Source organism: Papaver somniferum, chromosome 5, assembly GCF_003573695.1.
Source record: "Papaver somniferum cultivar HN1 chromosome 5, ASM357369v1, whole genome shotgun sequence".
Lineage (NCBI taxonomy): Eukaryota > Viridiplantae > Streptophyta > Magnoliopsida > Ranunculales > Papaveraceae > Papaver > Papaver somniferum.
Window position 1 is genome coordinate 197,329,294 of NC_039362.1, and position 18,928 is coordinate 197,348,221.

General features: G+C 43.6%; 1 long non-coding RNA gene across 1 annotated transcript; it reads left to right on the forward strand.

The window, feature by feature from the left end:
• The first annotated feature begins 14,921 nt into the window (after positions 1 to 14,921).
• LOC113278438 lies at positions 14,922 to 17,553 on the forward strand. Its single transcript, XR_003325523.1, has 4 exons — positions 14,922 to 15,197; positions 15,340 to 15,416; positions 16,168 to 16,643; positions 17,284 to 17,553. It is a non-coding gene; the product is annotated as an uncharacterized LOC113278438 (long non-coding RNA).
• The last annotated feature ends 1,375 nt before the right edge of the window (positions 17,554 to 18,928 follow it).

Genomic DNA, 18,928 nt, shown 5'->3' on the forward strand with positions numbered 1-18,928 from the left:
CCCCTTTGTCAATTTTATTGACAAATCTATCAATACATATGGAATACAAAAAAGATAATGAAACTTTAGTAGCTCCTATCCCACATGTCTAATCTTCAACATTCCTCGAAATCTTCGTCACTTCCAAGTACCCCAATGACCCAAAGGTTGTAAGTTTATCATCACCGTTGTTGAAGATCCGTAGCTATAACAATGAGAAATCATCGGTCTCGATCATTGTCATACAGTGTCATAATATTATTATACAGTGTCAAAGTCCATTTGTATCACAACTTCAACAATAATACTATGGTGATATGTATCACTCCCCCTTAGTCAATACTCTATCTCACATGGAAACCACTCCCTCTTACACAATCCGAAAACCATATGTATTTGTAGTGTGAACTACATATTAATTCTCCCCCTTTTTGTCAATAAAATTGGCAAAGGTACAAGAACGGGATCATAATGAAATTTCCGTAAGAGACATTTCTTGACTGAGAGAAAGAAACACACATCATCTTATTTAGATGCAATCTATAGACGAAGCTAACAACATTCATCAAGGAGTTTAAAGATACAAGATAACCCCTCTGAAATTCCACAGCCGCACACCCCACAAGATATGACCATTAAGCACAAGTTCAAAAGAACTATCCCCCATTTGATGTCATTCCCGAAAGAACAACAACGAGCGACCTTAATTTCAAGAGAAAAGAAGGATTTTTATTGGACACCAAAACCATATGAATGATTTTTATATCCAAAAACTCAATCAAATTAACCATAAGTAAACCCATGATTAATTTAATCGAAAAACATAATCAAATTAAACACAAAAAGTGATTAATTTAATTGATTGTGCTCAACATAAGTAAACTTACGGAGCAACGACTAAGTTAACCATACAAGAGAGTGATTGGCTTAATCGTTCATATACTCAACACAAGTGAAACTTATGGAGTAATAACTAAATAACCAAACAAGATGATTAATTTAGTTCTAAATGCTCAACATAAAGTACCTTACATAACAACCAACAAAGCTAATCAAAAATTAATCAACTTGGTTGTATCGTGCTCAACATAAGACACATTACGGAGCCTCACAGTATCACATAAGATATGGATCAATGAAGATCAATACTGTGGAATACACAAGGATTCATTCTATCTTCAATCATTATATGCATAAAAATAATTAATAGACATAATCCTTGAATACAAAATATTTTAACCTATCTTCCATCAAAAATTGACAATATAGGCTTAACTTTTGTAATTTTCAAAAGTCTATTCATCCTTAAATCAATACATGAATACCGATCATGAACGACTTTACTTTTGACAAAATATGGGACAATATGGTTCACGGACGTAAACACCAAAAATCCCATAACAAATTGCAATATAACAAATCATAAAGATTAAATACTGCAAAACATAATCCTCCTGTTGATGGTGGTTTTTAGCCTAGGGTTAAAATCGTAAAACCGCACATCTGGCATGACATCATTATGACCATTAGCGCATTTATTAGATTAATCAGCATGCTTACGTAAGAATTACAGGGGTACCTTTTTTTTCAAGGGTCAGGTTCCACGGCAGAACCCTTAACACTAACTGACATCACCTATACCAAACCCTAAAATTCTCATGCTACCGTGCAAGGCATGCCAACCATGCCAGCCGCACCACTGTGCCAATGGAAAGCTGTGCCAGCCCCATCCCTGCACCAAAGCATGTCAACTATGCCACCCACACCACTGTGCCAATAGCAAACCGTGCCATCCACATCTCCGCGCCAAGGCATGCCAACCATGTCAGCCGCACCACTGTGCAAATGGAAAACCGTGTCAGCCACATCCCCGCGCCAAGGCATGTCAACCATGCCATACGCACCACTCTACAAATGGAAAACCGTGCCAGCCACATCTCCGCGCCAAGGCATGCCAACCACGCAAGCTGCACCACTTTGCCAATGGCAAACCGTGCCAGCCACATCCATGCGCCAACGGCATGTCAAACCCTTTTCCCCACATGCCAAGCCAAACCGCACCTTCCTTGGACCTAGCCATGGTATCCGCACCATACGCCAATGGCATGCCAAACCCTTGGCCCCACATGCCAAGCCAAACGCACCTGGCCTTGGCCCTAGCCATGCTAGCCGCACCATGTGCCAAACGCCTTGCCAAACCCTTGGCCCCTCATGCCAAGCCAAACCGCACCTTGCCTTGTTCCTTAGCCATGCTATCCGCACCATGCGCCAACGGCATGCCAAACCCTTGGCCCCACATGCCAAGCCAAACCGCACCTTGCCTTGGCCCTAGCCATGGTAGCCGCACCATGTGCCAAACGACATACCAAACCCTTGGCCTCTCATGCCAAGCCAAACCACACCTTGCCTTGTCCCCTATCCATGCTAGCCGCACCATGTGCCAAACGACATGCCAAACCCTTGGCCCCTCATGCCAAGCCAAACCGCACCTTGCCTTGTCCCTTAGCCATGCTAGCCGCACCATGCGTCAACGGCATGCCAAACCCTTGGCCCCACATGCCCATCCAAATCGCACCTTTCCTTGGCCCTAGCCATGGTAGCCGCACCATGTCCCAACGGCATGCCAAACCCTTGTCCCCTCATGCCAAGCCAAACCACACCTTGCCTTGGCCCTTAGCCATGCTAGCCGCACGGTGCGCCAATGGAATGCCAAAACCTTGGCCCCACATGCCAAGCCAAACCGCACCTTGCCTTGGCCCTAGCCATGGTAGCCGCACCATACGCCAACGGCATGCCAAACCCTTGGCCCCTCATGCCAAGCCAAACCGCACCTTGCCTTGGCCCTTAGCCATGCTAGCCGCACCATGCGCCAACGGAACACCAAACCCTTGGCTCCACATGCCAAGCCAAACCGCACCTTGCCTTGGCCCTAGCCATGGTAGCCGCACCAAACGCCAACGGAATGCCAAACCATGGACCCCACATGCCAAGTCAAACCACACCTTGCCTTGGCCCCTAGCCAACCTAGCCGCGCCACCATGATGGCCTTCCCTGTGCGGCTACCAAAAACAAAGGCGTGCGACAATCAACGGTCACCCTTCAATCCCAGGATCGAATCCTAACCATCCAAGGTTACCTGACAACGCATGGTAACCTTTGGTCCAAAACCCTAGTTTGGCCACGCCAAGGCATGCCATGCCATGCCAATCTAGCCGCGCCACCATGCTGGCCTTCCCTATGCGGCTACCAAAAATGAAGGGCTACGACAATCAACGGTCACCCTTCAATCCCAGGATCGAATCATAGCCATCCAAGGTTACCAGACAACGCATGGTAACCTTTGGCTTGAAACCCTAGTTTGGCCACACCAAACCGCGCCAAGACATGCCATGGGATGCCAACCTAGCTGCGCCACCATGCTGGCCTTCCCTATGCGGCTACCAAAAACGAAGACGTGCGACAATCAATGGTCGCCCTTCAATCCTAGTATCGAATCGAAGCCATCCAAGGTTACCAGACAACGCATGGTAACCTTTGGCCCAAAACCCTAGTTGGCCACGCCAAATCGCGCCAAGGCATGCCAACTTAGCCGCGCCACCATGCTGGCCTTCCCTTTGCGGCTACTAAAACGAAGGCGTGCGACAATCAACGGTCGCCCTTCAATCCCAGGAGAAAATCCTAGCCATCCAAGGATACCAGACAACGCATGGTAACCTTTGGTGCGAAACCCTAATTTGGTCGCGCCAAGGCATGCCATGCCAACCTAGCCGCGCCACCATGTTGGCCTTCCCTATGCGGCTACTAAAACGAAGGCATGCAAAAATCAACGGTCTCCCTTCAATCCCGGGAGCAAATCCTAGCCATCCAAGGTTACCAGACAACGCATGGTAAGCTTTGGCCCGAAACCCTAATTTGGCCGCGCCAAAACTGTGCCAAGGCATGCCATGCAAATGGCATGCCAACCTAGCCGCGCCACCATGATGGCCTTCCCTATGCGGCTACTAAAACGAAGGTGTGCGACAATCAACGGTCTCCCTTCAATCTCAGGAGAAAATCCTAGCCATCCAAGGTTACCAGGCAACGTACGATAACCTTTGTCCTAAAACCCTAGTTTGGCCCTCCAAACCGCGCCAAGGCATGCCATGCCAATGGCATGCCACCTTTGTCGCGCCTCTATACTAGCCTTCCCTACGCGACTACCAAAGAGCGTGCGACGATCAACGGCTACCTTTCCTCTTAAGATGCAAGATCTTGACCGTCGAATGTCACCAAGCCAGCAAGTCCCCCAAGCTCGATTTTCCAGGCAAATAACAACACATATCACAAACTAGGGGATTCTATTTGGGTATTGGTTTGGCGGTTTACAGCGTGCAGCGTACACTACGCCCGTTATGAGAAAGTGTAATAAGAATGAGGCGGTTAGTAAACATGGGAAGTAACGGTGAAACACTTTCTTTTATGAAACATCAATTCCAAGCGTGACCGGTCATCACCTTCTCCCATTACTCACTCATTTACCATTCCTTAATGAGACCAGAATACGTTTCACTTCGACTTGTATAAATAGGTCTTACCTATTTCCACCGAACAACAAATTCAGTCAGGAACAATTAAACACTCAGAAAACATTTGCTAGATTTCCATATGTTAGCTTCCTACTTTCTGATACAAGTCGTGAAACAACTAGTCTTCCAGAATCAACTATTCTGGTCTCAACACTTTCCATGCTTCCCTCCCCAAAACCAACCCATTCTCCTTCACTTTGTGACCGAAGCAAGTCTGGAACGACCATTTCTTGGTTTATGCAGGACCTGTACAGATTGATCTCTCGAATCTAAAATACTCCCTTGCAGTACATTGTTTAGGGTTTAAATTCGTTTCTCACCCACACACCCAAAATTACCAAAATCAGCAGAAACCATTTTCACCCTCAAATAATTGGTGACCACAGTGGGAGATCAATCTCTCGGTTGCAATATCGATTTCCAACTTCCAAAATCACCTCTCACTCCTAACTTCAAAATGGTGGAACTCAGACCGGATCAACTGCAAACTCCGAGAACACAAACACAGAATCTGTCCCTCGTTTTAACGCTACTCCTAGCGGCAACACTCCACAACCTACAGACCCAGCAGCGTCGAGAGCGCTCCTTCGAGTGTAACACCACCAATCACCAGGTCCAGAGCCGCTGCCGCCTTTAATGTTCCTGCACAACTTGCTAATCCTGGTAGCACCGAAAGTGCTCCTTCAGGCGTTACGCCGACAGTCACCGGAGCTAGAGCTGCCGCTACCGCTTCCGATGCTTCGTCAAGCATGGCGCCTCCGACCACCACCAAGGATCCAATTCCCTCACCAACGGGACGAAAATCCGGAGGAACCAGAGGAAACCGACCCTATGTCACCATTGCTGATTTGATGGAACGACATGAGGTTCTTGCTGGATCCCATATGGACATGGTCTCGACGCATAAAGAAGTAATCGTCTTTCTCAAAGCCCTGACAGAAAGGCTACCACAGGAGTCGCGTCCTCCAGAATCCGATGAGGAATGCCTCCAACACCCCCGGCACCAGCAACTCGGTGGAACGCGTCCCCACGGACGAGGAGATTCGTGTCGGAACCCCATCAGAAAGAAGTCAGCCATCCAATTTTGTCACACGAGAGGATCGGGAGCAACTTCTCCGGAACCGAATCAAGAATGATGAAATAGGCATGCATCAACATCAACCTCCTTACCCACCTGAAATACACAGAATTCTTCTTCCAAGAGGATACTCCTCTCCTCAGTTCACCTTGTACGACGACACCGTAAATGCACGCGAACATGTCTCTCGCTTCTTGGAGTCCTTGGGCGAACATGAGTAAAATCACGCTATCCGTCTGAGGGAGCTTTCAAAATCGCTTACCGGAAGGGCGTACACGTGGTACAACAGTATCGCGCCAAACAGCATCCCCAACTGGGGTGGCATGGTTACCGCTTTTTACAAGAAGTACTTCTTCAGGACCTGGGAAGGATGTACCAACGGGACAATGAACATCCAAACGATTTTGTTAAGAGATTCAGGGTTCAGGCACTAGACTGTCACGACCCAAACGTAATCGAGCAACAGTTGGTGAATTCATGCATCAATGGTATGGCTCCCATTTACCGCTCCTTGATGGAGAAATTACGCTTTCAGACATTCTATGAGCTCCATGAAGCTGCCAGACGATCAGCAACGACAGCACCAGCATTATTAGAGAGAGCTAGATCATCAAGATCCGAAGACGTACTCGAAACTCGCAGTAGTAGACGCCTCATCAACAAACCGTACAACGCCGGTCCCTCATCTATGAGAGTAATAAACGAGGGAGGAAAAAGGAAAGCTCCAGCTGCGGACCAGCAGCCTAAACGCGAAGCACCAAAAAGACGAGTAACTCCGCCATGGAAGGCCGCCGCTAAAACTCCCGTACATCATCATGAAGCTGAAGGAAATACCCTGGATTTCCCGTTTCCCATCGAGGAGGTGATCTATCTCTTAGAAGCATGGATTCAAGATGATGTTATCACTCTATCATCTCTTAGACGCCCACCAACTGATGCCGAGATGGCAAACCCCAAATACTGCCACTATCACCGATTTGTTAGACACCCAACCAGTGATTGCAACAGACTGAAACATATCTTCAAAGAAAAGGTAAAAGAAGGGGAATTTCAACTAGGAAACGAAGGAGTACATCGAGACCCACTTCCAGTGAGGAATTATGGGATCTCTGGGGACTCCGTACATGAGACTGTGCGATCTATAATACAACACGTGTGCGAAGTCCTTTACCTTTCCAAGGTGCAGAGTCAAGACATATTCACGGCTCTCAATCATGTCGTGTCAGGCAAACGATTTTTTCCCTCCGCGGAAACCACCCCGAAGGCCCATGCTCTCCCATCGGACGGAATCAAAAAATACGATTGGGGACTGCTGACCACGTCCTATTTAAGAGATATTGAATTTGACAACACGCTAATCGACACAGCCTATGACTTCAACATCGTTACTTTCAAGACTCTGAAAGCCGCGGGATTTACGAAACAAGAAGCTACCCATTCCCCGTCCGTGATTAAGAGCCTTGGAGGAGAAGCCTTGAACGCGCACGGCTACGTTAACCTCGAGATCAAGGTAGGAGACGCTATAACGCGTAGCAAATTCCATATTGTCAAAGAACTGGGATATGACATGATATTGGTACGCCTGTGGATACTCGACAACAAGGCGAAATTGGGAACACCCCTCTCCCCATGTCGACACCCGAAATAATCTCCAACAAACCATCCCACTTGCTTCCACATCGACAAGTTACCGACCGAACCTGCACCTGGGGATGACCTGTTGGTGCTACCTCAAAGATTCCAAACACAAGTAAGTTTGGCCGAACATCTTCTTTACAACCAGTTGTTTCTTCCCCTTTTCCCTCATGGGGACTCAGCAAGATTACAGGCACGGACGCTGTCAAGAGATGCGAGTGGGGCGCGGGGCCATTCAAACGCTTTGCAAAGAATTTGGAAACTACCATTGAAACTTATAAGACCAAGACTCAAACGGTTGCACAACACCCGAACTCGTTCCAAATCGGGGATATGGTGGTCAAAGTGAACTCTTTTCAAGTCGGGGAGATGACGGTGAAGATGGCTGCCCGGAACGATTCACCAAAGGAAAAAGAAGAAGAACCGTATCTGGTGGCAGACGTCCTTTTGGGAGGCTACTGCAAGCTCATCAACACAGACAAGCTGGGAGGCGTGATAATTCCCTCGCGATGGCTCAAGCTCTTCAATCCCTAAAACACCGTACCACTCTCTTCCAACACTCTCCCTTTAGTATTTTCTTCAGTGATTTCTCCTTGATATTTGTATTTTCCCAAGATGAATACACTGCTTGTATTCTTCTTTAGGTTTTCGTTTTATTCAAAGGGCATACATTTCTTTCCGGTTCTCCAAATCTCAGAAAATATGCCAAACAAATTTTAAATCATTAAGAAGCCATTAACCATCCAATCACAACCAGAAACACCAACTCATTCTAAGAGAAGGCTTGGGTCTTTCAAAAATGAGAAATTTTATTCAAAGACAGAAACCGTAATTGGTTGCTGCGAACACAAAAACAAAAAAAAGAGATGGGGAAAACTGCAAAACATCAAGACAAGAAGAATAGAAACAACTAAGAAGAGGAAGCTAATGAATCGCAGACTCCTCGGTAAGAGCTATTTCAAACACTTTCCCCAACAATCTTTAGGACAGTAAAGGTTTCATCCGGAAGCCACATCAACCACAACAGCTTCAACGTCCCACTCAGAAGTCGTCTCCACAGCAGCAGCATCTGTCTCTTTGTCGATATTCGCCTCGGCAGCCAACCCAGCATATGCCACCACAACTTCTCCAACGCCATCGACAACAGTTCTGCCGTCTTCCCCAAAAATTGTTTCAGTCTCATCAACCGTGACATCATCATCTTCCTCAGAAGTCTTCTCAGCGACCTTTCAAGTAGAATTTCCTGATCCAGTAGAACCAAGGGTTATGATATCGTCCTGAACAGGGGAGCTACGTTGGTTTTCCCCTAAAATTTTCACGAGCTAGGTTTTCTTCCGTTTTGACCGAGAAGAGAACCGTCCTGCCCTAACAGTGGATCGTGAAGAGGTTTTGTTGCACAAAATCCTCCCAACGCGCTGGGATGCTTCGCCGCCTTCTCGTTCTTCCTCTAGAGGTATGTCTCGAATGATTTCGCCGACTTCACGAAACAGAGATTCAATTATATTCAATGCCTCCCCATGGGAAGAAGACTGGTATCCGTCGGCTCTAAAGTTTTCCCCCGAAAAATGAGAGACATTTCTATCATGGGATGATCCCATTATGCGCTGCAAAACCCGAAAAGAGATAGAGGATAGACAAGATTTCAGAACGATATGCGCAAGTGAAGGATTCGAGATCATCCATTATAACCAACAGAGTGATGAATGCCCAAAAAGGAAATCCTCCTATTAACCGAGGATTGAGGCGTGACATCAGATTCCAATAAAACCATTTTCTGCTAGCGAACGATAAGGGAATGCCTGGACGCGGGAGGTAAATTAGGGTTTCATGAGAAAACGTGGAAGCACATGTTCAAAACACGCCAAGCCGTCCGCATGCTTTGCCTCTCCAAGACATCCGCGTATGCTTTGCCCCGCCAAACCGTGTCATGCCTTGCACAGCCGTCCGCACATGCTTTGCCTCTCCAATCCGTCCGCGCATGCTTTGCCTCTCCAAAGACCGCGATATTGCCTTGGCCCCCGCATGTCGATACGTCCGCATGGTGACTTACCAGTACCAACAAACTCACCGAGCAGCATCACGATGTCCCCTAACCCATCCAAGGAGATGCACAACCAGATCACGCCAACAATTTTCATCTCACCACATCACGGTCTGCATCACCAGTACAATCTATGCAAGGCCGCCAACACGGGAAGCACAAACTATCTTTACCTCTCGAAAAGGTTAGTCGGACTTTCCTGGCCATCTTATCACGACTTGTTTCGATTTCTTGTCCTAGCCTGGCACCATCTAATGCTTACCTCGCAACGACGCTCCCGTTTCGACCTAAGCATGGGACTTAATGTTGATGGTGGTTTTTAGCCTAGGGTTAAAATCGTAAAACTGCACATCTGGCATGGCATCATTATGATCATTAGCACATTTATTAAATTAATCAGCATGCTTACGTAAGAATTACCGGGGTACCTTTTTTTTTCACGGGTCAAGTTCCACGGCAGAACCCTTAACACTAACTGACATCACCTTTACCAAAACCTAAAATTCTCATGCTACAGCGCAAGGCATGCCAACCATGCCAGTCGCACACTGTGCCAATGAGAAACCGTGCCAGCCACATCCCCACGCCAAGGCATGTCAACCATGGCAGCCGCACCACTGTGTCAATGGAAAACCGTGCCAGCCGCACCACTGTTCCAATGGCAAACCGTGCCTGCCACATCCCCGCGCCAAGGCATGTCAACCATGCCAGCCGCACCACTGTGCTAATGGCAAACCGTGTCAGCCATATCTCCGCGCCAAGGCATGCCAACCATGCCAGTCGCACCACTTTGCCAATGGCAAACCGTGCCAGCCACATCCATGCGCCAACGACATGCCAAACCCTTGGCCCCACATGCCAAGCCAACCCGCACCTTTCCTTGGCCCTAGCCATGGTAGCCACACCATACGCCAACAGCATGCCAAACCCTTGGCCCCACATGCCAAGCCAAACGCACCTTTCCTTGGCCCTAGCCATGCTAGCCACACCATGTGCCAAACGGCATGCCAAACCCTTGGCCCCTCATGCCAAGCCAAACCACACCTTGCCTTGGCCCTTAGCCATGCTAGCCGCACCATGTGCCAAACGGCATGCCAAACCCTTGGCCCCTCATGCCAAGCCAAACCGCACCTTGCCTTGGCCCTTAACCATGCTAGGCGCACCATGCGCTAACGGCATGCCAAACCCTTGGCCCCATATTCCAAGCCAAACTGCACCTTGACTTTTTCCTAGCCATGGTAGCCGCACCATACGCCAACGACATGCCAAACCCTTGGCCCCACATGCCAAGCCAAACCGCACCTTGACTTGGCCCCTAGCCGCTCCGCTATGCTGGCCTTCCCTATGCGGCTACCAAAAACGAAGGTGTGCGACAATCAACGGTCACCCTTCAATCCCAGGATCGAATCCTATCCATCCAAGGTTACCAGACAACGCATGGCAACCTTTGGACCGAAACACTAGTTTGGCCACGCCAAACAGCTCCAAGGCATGCCATGCCATGCCAACCTAGTCGCGCCACCATGCTGGCCTTCCCTATGCGGCTACCAAAAACGAAGGCGTGCGACAATCAACAATCGCCCTTCAATCCCAGGATCGAATCCTAGCCATCCAAGGTTACCATACAACGCATGGTAACCTTTGGCCCGAAACCCTAGTTTGGCCACGACAAACCGCGCCAAGGCATGCCATGCCATGCCAACCTAGTTGCGCCACCATGCTGGCCTTCCCTATGCGGCTACCAAAACGAAGGCGTGCGACAGTCAACAGTCGCATTTCAATCCAAGGATAAATCCTAGCCATCCAAGGTTACCAGACAACGCATGGTAACCTTTGGCCCGAAACCCTAATTTGGCTGCGCCAAGGCATGCCAACCTAGCCGCGCCACCATGCTGGCCTTCCTTATGCGGCTACTAAAACGAAGGTGTGCGAAAATCAACGGTATCCCTTCAATCCCGAGAGAAAATCCTATCCATCCAAGGTTGCCAGACAACGCATGGTAACATTTGGCCCGAAACCCTAATTTGGCCGCGCCAAAACCGCGCCAAGGCATGGCATGCCAACCTAGCCGCGCCACCATGCTGTCCTTCCCTATGCGGCTACTAAAACGAAGGCGTGCGACAATCAACGGTCGCCCATCAATCCTGAGTGCAAATCCTAGCCATCCAAGGTTACCAGACAACATATGGTAACCTTTGGCCCGAAACCCTAATTTGGCCGCGCCAAGGTATGCCATCCCAATGGCATGCCAACCTAGCCACGCCACCATGTTGTCCTTCCCTATGCATATACTAAAACGAAGGCGTGCGACAATCAACGGTCTCCCTTCAATCCCAGGAGCAAATCCTAGCCATCCAAGGTTACCAGACAACGTATGGTAACCTTTGGCCCGAAACCCTAGTTTGGCCACGCCAAACCGCGCCAATGGAATGCCAACTTTGTCGTGCCTCCATACTAGCCTTCCTACACGAATACCAAAGAGCGTGCAACGATCAACGACTACCTTTCCTCTTAAGAACCAAAAACTTGACCTTCGAAGGTCACCAAGCCAGCAAGTCTCCCAAGCTCGACTTGCCAGGAAAACAACATCATGCTACATGTTTTCCACGAAAACATTCGAGACATCAACACATATCACAAACTGGGGGATCCTATTTGGGTATTGGTTTGGCGGTTTACAACTTTCGGCGTACACTACGCCCGTTATGAGAAAGTGTAATAAGAATGAGGCGGTTAGTAAACATGGGAAGTAATGGTGAAACTTATGAAACATCAATTCTAGGCGTCACCGGTCATCACCTCCTCCCATTTATTCACTCATTTACCATTCCTTAATGAGACCAGAGTACGTTTCACTTTGACTTGTATAAATAGGTCTTACCTATTTCCACCGAACAACAAGTTCAGTCAGGAGCAATACAACACTCAGAAAACATTTGCTAGCTTTCCATTTGTTAGCTTCCTACTTTCTAATAAAAGTCGTGAAACAACTACTCTTCCAGAATCAACTATTCTGGTCTCAATACTTTCCTTGCTTCCCTCCCCAAAAACCAACCCATTATCCTTCACTTTGTGACCGAAACAAGTCTGGAACGACCATTTCTTGGTTTAGGCCGGACTTGTACAGATTGATCTCTCGAATCTAAAGTACTCCCTTGCAGTACATTGTTTAGGGTTTAAATTCGTTTCTCACCCACACATCCAAAATTACCAAAATCAACAGAAACCATTTTCACCCTCAAACACCTCCAAACAGTTTTAGAATTTAAACCAAAAAACTGAAAACATGAAGATGAAAATAATAGTTATGTGCAGTCACAATCATCGCTATTCAAAGCACTAGTTATTCTTCCAACTAAGACAAAAAAGAAGATTTACTAGGCATTGTAGATTTTTCTCAAAGCATCTACAGAAAATTCCTTCTCATTATTGAAAAACCCATTGATTATGTGATCGTTCAATTCCTCTAGATCTTCAGAAATATCAGTTAACTCACTAAGTTCTCTTTTCAGATTACGCAGAGTATTCTTGGTTAGAGACAACCTTTGTTCATAGTGAGTTATCTCTTCCAAAGAGGAAATGATTCGAGATTTTAAATCATTTCTCTTGTTGATGAAAACTTTCACCATGTCTCTAAAATGACACACAAAAAAGAGACAGCTAGAGGAAGAACCTTCTCCAATGGTTGTTGACTTCTTCTTTATCATCCTTGAGGAAGTGATTCCTTTGCACATATGCACATCGACTGCTTCTACTGCATCTCTTTTCGACGTACCTCTAGTTACAGGAGCCATGAGAACGTGAAAGAAGGAAGGAGAAGGCAAACAGTACCAGGAGATGTATAAGTGTCAAACCCTAGATATTCTTGACACGGTTTTCCAAACAAGGAGAACTACACAAATAAAAATGGAAACTTACGAACATTGACTTGAGACACTTCTATATAATTTTCATCTTTCCCAAGTTAAGGATGAGAAGGTAAAAATCACCATTCAGTTGGTGATCGGACGGGCCAAATGCCCACTTCTCTTATTTTTCCGTGGCTTGTCACTGGTGGTTGAGCTAACAGATTTCTTACTTCTTCTGGAGTATTTACTTTGTTTGTATTTACCCAGGCTCACTCTTTGCATATTATTTTGAAGTTTGGTGACTCTCTTGTTTGTTTTCTTGAATCTCCAATAGGTATCTTTAACATGTCTTGAGTGTCCATAAAAGGAGCAGATCAATGTGGATTTTTTGTCTTCATGTAATTTTTCCTTTTTAACATAGCGCTCAACCATTGTTTCTTGATTTGCAGAACCCATCACTTTTGTTGTTTTGCTATTGAACCCTAAACCATGATAGTTCCCAAAGGATCTCTGACCAAACAACATTTCTGCAACTTTGTCAAAGCTTCCAGACAGCCTTTGCAGGTCATCTCTGAGATAATTAATCTCTTCTTCCTTTAGAGACATGGTTTCAAAGAATTTAATATTAAGATGCTCTATCTCAATATTTTTCGTTTGGAGTGATGATTCAACATTCCTCAATGAGGCTTTAAGACGAAGGTTCTCTTGAAGAATCTCTTTATTCAGGAGATCAACCAACTCAGTGTCAAATTCAAGTTCTGAATCAGAATTTGAAGTTGAAAGAGAATCTAAAGTAAGGGAAGTAAATCCATTGCACCAGTTAGACTCAACTGAGTTATATCAGTGTCTTCTGTTGAATTATCGTCAGCAACCAGAGAAGATGGAGAACCTGCAAATATATTCTTCCTTTTTATTAAATTCTTGACCTCATTGATTATTAGTGAATGATCACATTTATCAGCCCAGGATAGGTGAGAGGAAGACATCTCAGTTTTGTTCACAGCGTTGAGTGCGAACGTTCTTCCTATCTCTTGATCAAGAATTCTTAACTTTCTAATAAGTGTCATCCTGGAAAGTGTATCGGGGTTATTTCCCTCAATGATGGCATGCTTCTTAGACTTGGATCTAGATGGCAGCGATCTGAGAATTTTCATCACAATGTCCTTTTCAAGAATGATCTTTCCCAATGCGAAAGATGCATTAACAATTTCAGACACTCTGTGATAGAACTCATCAAATGTATCTTCATCTGCCATACGAAGGTTCTCCCAATTGGAATTATGGTTTTGAAGCCTAACTTACTTTTCACTGGAGTTACCTTCAAATACGATTTCTAAGATATCCCAAGCATCTTTAGACCGAGTGCAATTAGACACATGGTGCTGAAGATTTGGGGTAATGACATGTATGATGACAGTCAAACCGTCGGAATTTTTCTTTGCAGCATTTATCTCAGCAAGGGTGTATTCACCAATAGGTTTGGGAACGTTTACAACTCCAACTGCCACAACGGGAGCATCATATCCATTAACAACATATACCCATGATTTAAAATCACGTGCTTGAAGAAAAGCTCACATAACAATTTTCCATCATAAGTAATTAGAGCCATCGAAGGCTGGTGGTACATTAATAGAGATAACACCTCTGTCCATAGAGTCAGATCGCTACAAACACAGACTTTTAAGGTCTTAAACGTGTTTTCCTGCTCTGATACCAATTGAAAAAGCGGTATCTAAAAATACCACCCAATATTTCGCTTAGCAATCATTTGTCTTTCCACCTCTCACAGCCGCACCTCAATCCCATCTCTAGCTCATTTCTTTTAGGGTTTCCTAATCATGTCTACTAGAAAACCAGAATTTGATTTTTTATGCTACTAGAAATAGAATTGAAGGTGAAGGTGAAGGTGGTTAAATGAAGCCGAACTTGAACCAGAATCAGGAAGTAGAAGAGGACAATTAGTTGAATCAGAATATTTTGAGACCAGCGAATCTTATGGTGTTGTTGATTAGGGGTTCAAACATCTTTTTTAAGAAATATGATACACTGTAAGTTTTTTATTTTTGTTTTTCTCTTGTATTTGGGGGTTAGGTTTTTGATTTTACAATTTTAGGGCTTTATTATTTGGATGAGTTTGAATGTTTTATGTTATTTGTTCATGATTTGAAATAGTGTGCTCTTGCTGAACAGATTCGAATGGGTCTTTTTGGATTTTCGGAAATGGATATCGAAGCATAGTTCCTGTTGCAGATGATGAGATTATGAAGGTCGATGACTTTGAATCCCCTGATTTTCATTAGTTTTTTTTTGTTATTTCTTTGGAAGATTATTTTTCAAATTGCTTTAGATTCCTTAATTTTTATGTGTTGGGTTATTGAGGTTCAGTCCATTCTCAAAGATCTACAAGGTTTAATCCTGTTTCTTTCAAATCTAGGGTTTTTTTAATTTTACAAAAAGATTATCATTTGACTCTTTTTTTTTGTTATTTGTAATTAAATTGTATTTTCGGGATTTATATGATTTTAAATCATCTCCTAACTAATTTTTCTTCCGCTGAAAATTGCAAGACGGTTCTTGGTTCAAGTCAAAGAATCCAATTTTGTTCGGAAGTTAAAAAAAAGTTATTTTTTTTTAGTATTTACATAGAGAAATCGTATTTTCCTTGCTTATTTTCGTGGCTTCCTTGTATCAGTCATCTCTTAATGATTCATAAGTTTTTCTTTGGGTAGTTGTAGCACGAGTTTTTTTAAAAGCAGTTTAATCATTAGAAGTGGGTTTCAATTAAGCTTAGGTGTATTCAATAACTGGAGTTTGCTTTATTTGATATGGGTTTTCTTTTTCGTTGTTCATCAATTTATAGATTCTCATTATTTTAGTGAATGGTAACTAGAATAGGAATTGCTGGTCATGTTAATGAGCATAAGAAGTAAGGAAGGATATGTTCTGTTGAATGAAAATGTGTATTTTAGTTACTTGATTTTCGGTTTCGTAAGTCGTAACAATTTTGTCAATTTATAGCATGAAGGCCAACGTACTGCGGAATATCTTGTGGAATATCTGTATAAATAGAAAGGAGGCCATAGAAATCTTCTTCTGGTTACTCCAAGTGTGTATTTTCTTCTAGTATTCAAGAACTCACCGTAATAGCTTGAACCTTGGTTTCTTTTGTGTGTAATCCTTTTTGTTATTTTATTTGTAAGCTAATGAAGAGTGTTTTACTTGCATCTCTAGAGTTTTCCTCGGTGTTGGGCGAAATAGTTATGGAATATAAGGTTGAGTTTAAGGGATCTTCAAATTTCAATAAGCGTCCACAATCATGAGTTCATTGCAACTGTTGAAACCATATTTCTCTTCTGTTACATTATTTGTAAGCTGAAGGTGATGATGGATGAATTATTGGCTTGCAGTTGTAGAGTCTTCTGTAGTGATAAAGAATAAGTCTGGGGTTAATGGAGCTTCAAATTCCAACAGGAGGTGACAATCAAGAATTCCTGGTAACTGCTCGGACCATTCTTTGTTTATTTTCTTCCATGTTCTATTAGCTTTGCAAGTGGTAAATTGTGTCTAATTCCTTTTAGACGAAGCATAATTGTTTACTAGTTCTCTTGTTAAAGGTTTAGATTGCTGACGGTTTAAATGATCATGACATATTGTTAAATGATGTAGTTGTGTATATATGCCTTACGGCTTCAAACACATGATCTGATAGACCACTTTGAATCCTAAATGGTATATGTGGTATATCCTGTAGTACTATCGTAGTGGCCTCATATGCTTGTAAGTTCTTATGTGATAGTTGGTTATTCTGATTTGTGCTTACTGAGAATAGGTTTATTAGAAGCGTTTGTTACTAAGTTTGAGGCTTTACTGTGATTATTTGGTACTTAGCTACTGGGTTCATAGATATATCCTTCCTCGCTTAGATTTTCTTGTTAGATGCCCTTGACCGTCTCATTCTTTTATATGGAGTGCAATTAGATATGGTATACTGATCTCTAAGCATGAAGTTTCATAATTCTCTTAAAATTATTGTCACTATGATCTTGAACATTATAGTATTTCCAATCCATTGCGAATCTTAAGCTTTTGGTAATGTCACTTGTTTGCTAATGCCTGTCTATGGTTGGAATGTAGGACAAAATCTCGCAGCAATGATGTATCAGCGAAATTATCAACAACACAACACCACAGCGTCGCAGAACAATTTCAGAAATGATATAGTAAACGACGTCAGCTAGAATTATGAGAAAGATGTGAGAATCCTGCAAAAGTTAGAGAGTTCGCGAGAATAACATTTGTAAGGTTGCAAGAATGTTGCAAAGCATATCCGAGAATAAAGGACAGATTAGCTGTCATCCACTATGTACTTCCCTATAAATAGTCGTTCAGTTGTAAAGGAAAGGGAGAGATCTTTTTTGAGTAAGAAACAAGTAAATAGGAGAGAGAAAGTCTAGAGCAGAGGTCATTTTTGATTCCTTTATATTTTCTTGTAAGAATATTCAAAGATTGATCAATAAAATTAAGAGTGTAAATCTAAAAATGAGTTGAATAATAATGAAATCATATGAGGGGTGTAGTGTAGGATTTCATGCAACTACATAATGACGCTAGAAATAGGGACTTGAAGATCGAAAGTTGAAGATTGTTGTTGAGATTAATACTGAGATTTGTGAAGATTTGGAGTGATTGATTAAGAATTTAACATAATTTCTTGCAATTTGTTAACATTGAAGAAATGGCTAGAAGAAGAAATACATCCGAACAACCGACTACTGTTAGAAGAAGTAAGAGAATTGCTGGGAGAGAAAGAAGTGAAATGGGAGAATCTACTAGAATGAGAAGTAATAGATAAAATCAAATTCAAACACCAATTCAACAAACACTAGTACAATGGAGGAATACAGATTATGATAGGGTGAGTATACACACTTGGCAATCAAATTCGGCAGAAGAAGTAGAAGAAAAGCAACAAAACAGAAACCATAAACAGGTAGAGAGAAATCAAGAAGCAGATGAAGGAATAATTCATGAAGATGGGGAAATTGGAGCGCTAGAAACGTTGACACGAAGAATACATGAAGAAAGAAGAGCTGAGGTAGAAGAACATGCAAATATAACAAGGCAAAATCACGAATTGAGGATGGAAAATATAAGACTACAGAGTAGAAGATAGAGAAGTATTAAAAAATCATATTCAAGATCGACTAGAAGAGAAATGAGGCGAAACTCACCCACAATTAATGCTGGAAACAATATTCAAGAAGAAATATCAAATCCTAATGAAGAATATCGCGAAAATAGAGAAAGAGCTGATGATCGTTACGTTCCACAAAATGAAACTTTTGATGATGGGAAAAATGGTAGAAATCAAGGGAAACGGACAACGTCAGGGACCAAATGACCAAGATGACGAAGGAAATCGAGAGGAAGGAAGAAGAATTTTACATGAAAGAGAAACTCAAAGAAATCAACAGACGATTGAAGAAGAAATTGAAAGACATCATTCTTGCGAAAACTCCATTATGCTGAACAAGCACGTTTAATTTGCGAACGTGAAAGATTGAGAGCGGAAATGGAAGAACAAGAGCTTCAGGAGACAATTCGCCAGAACAATCACGACAATCGAGAAAGAAAGCGTACACAAAACCGGAATAACGGTAATATCAATGAAGAGTACGATAAAATAAATACGATGGCTGAAAGGCAGCGAATGGAATTAATAAGAAATGAACAAAATCATGAAGGGGAAAATGAGAGACATAATCATTTGCGAATTCAA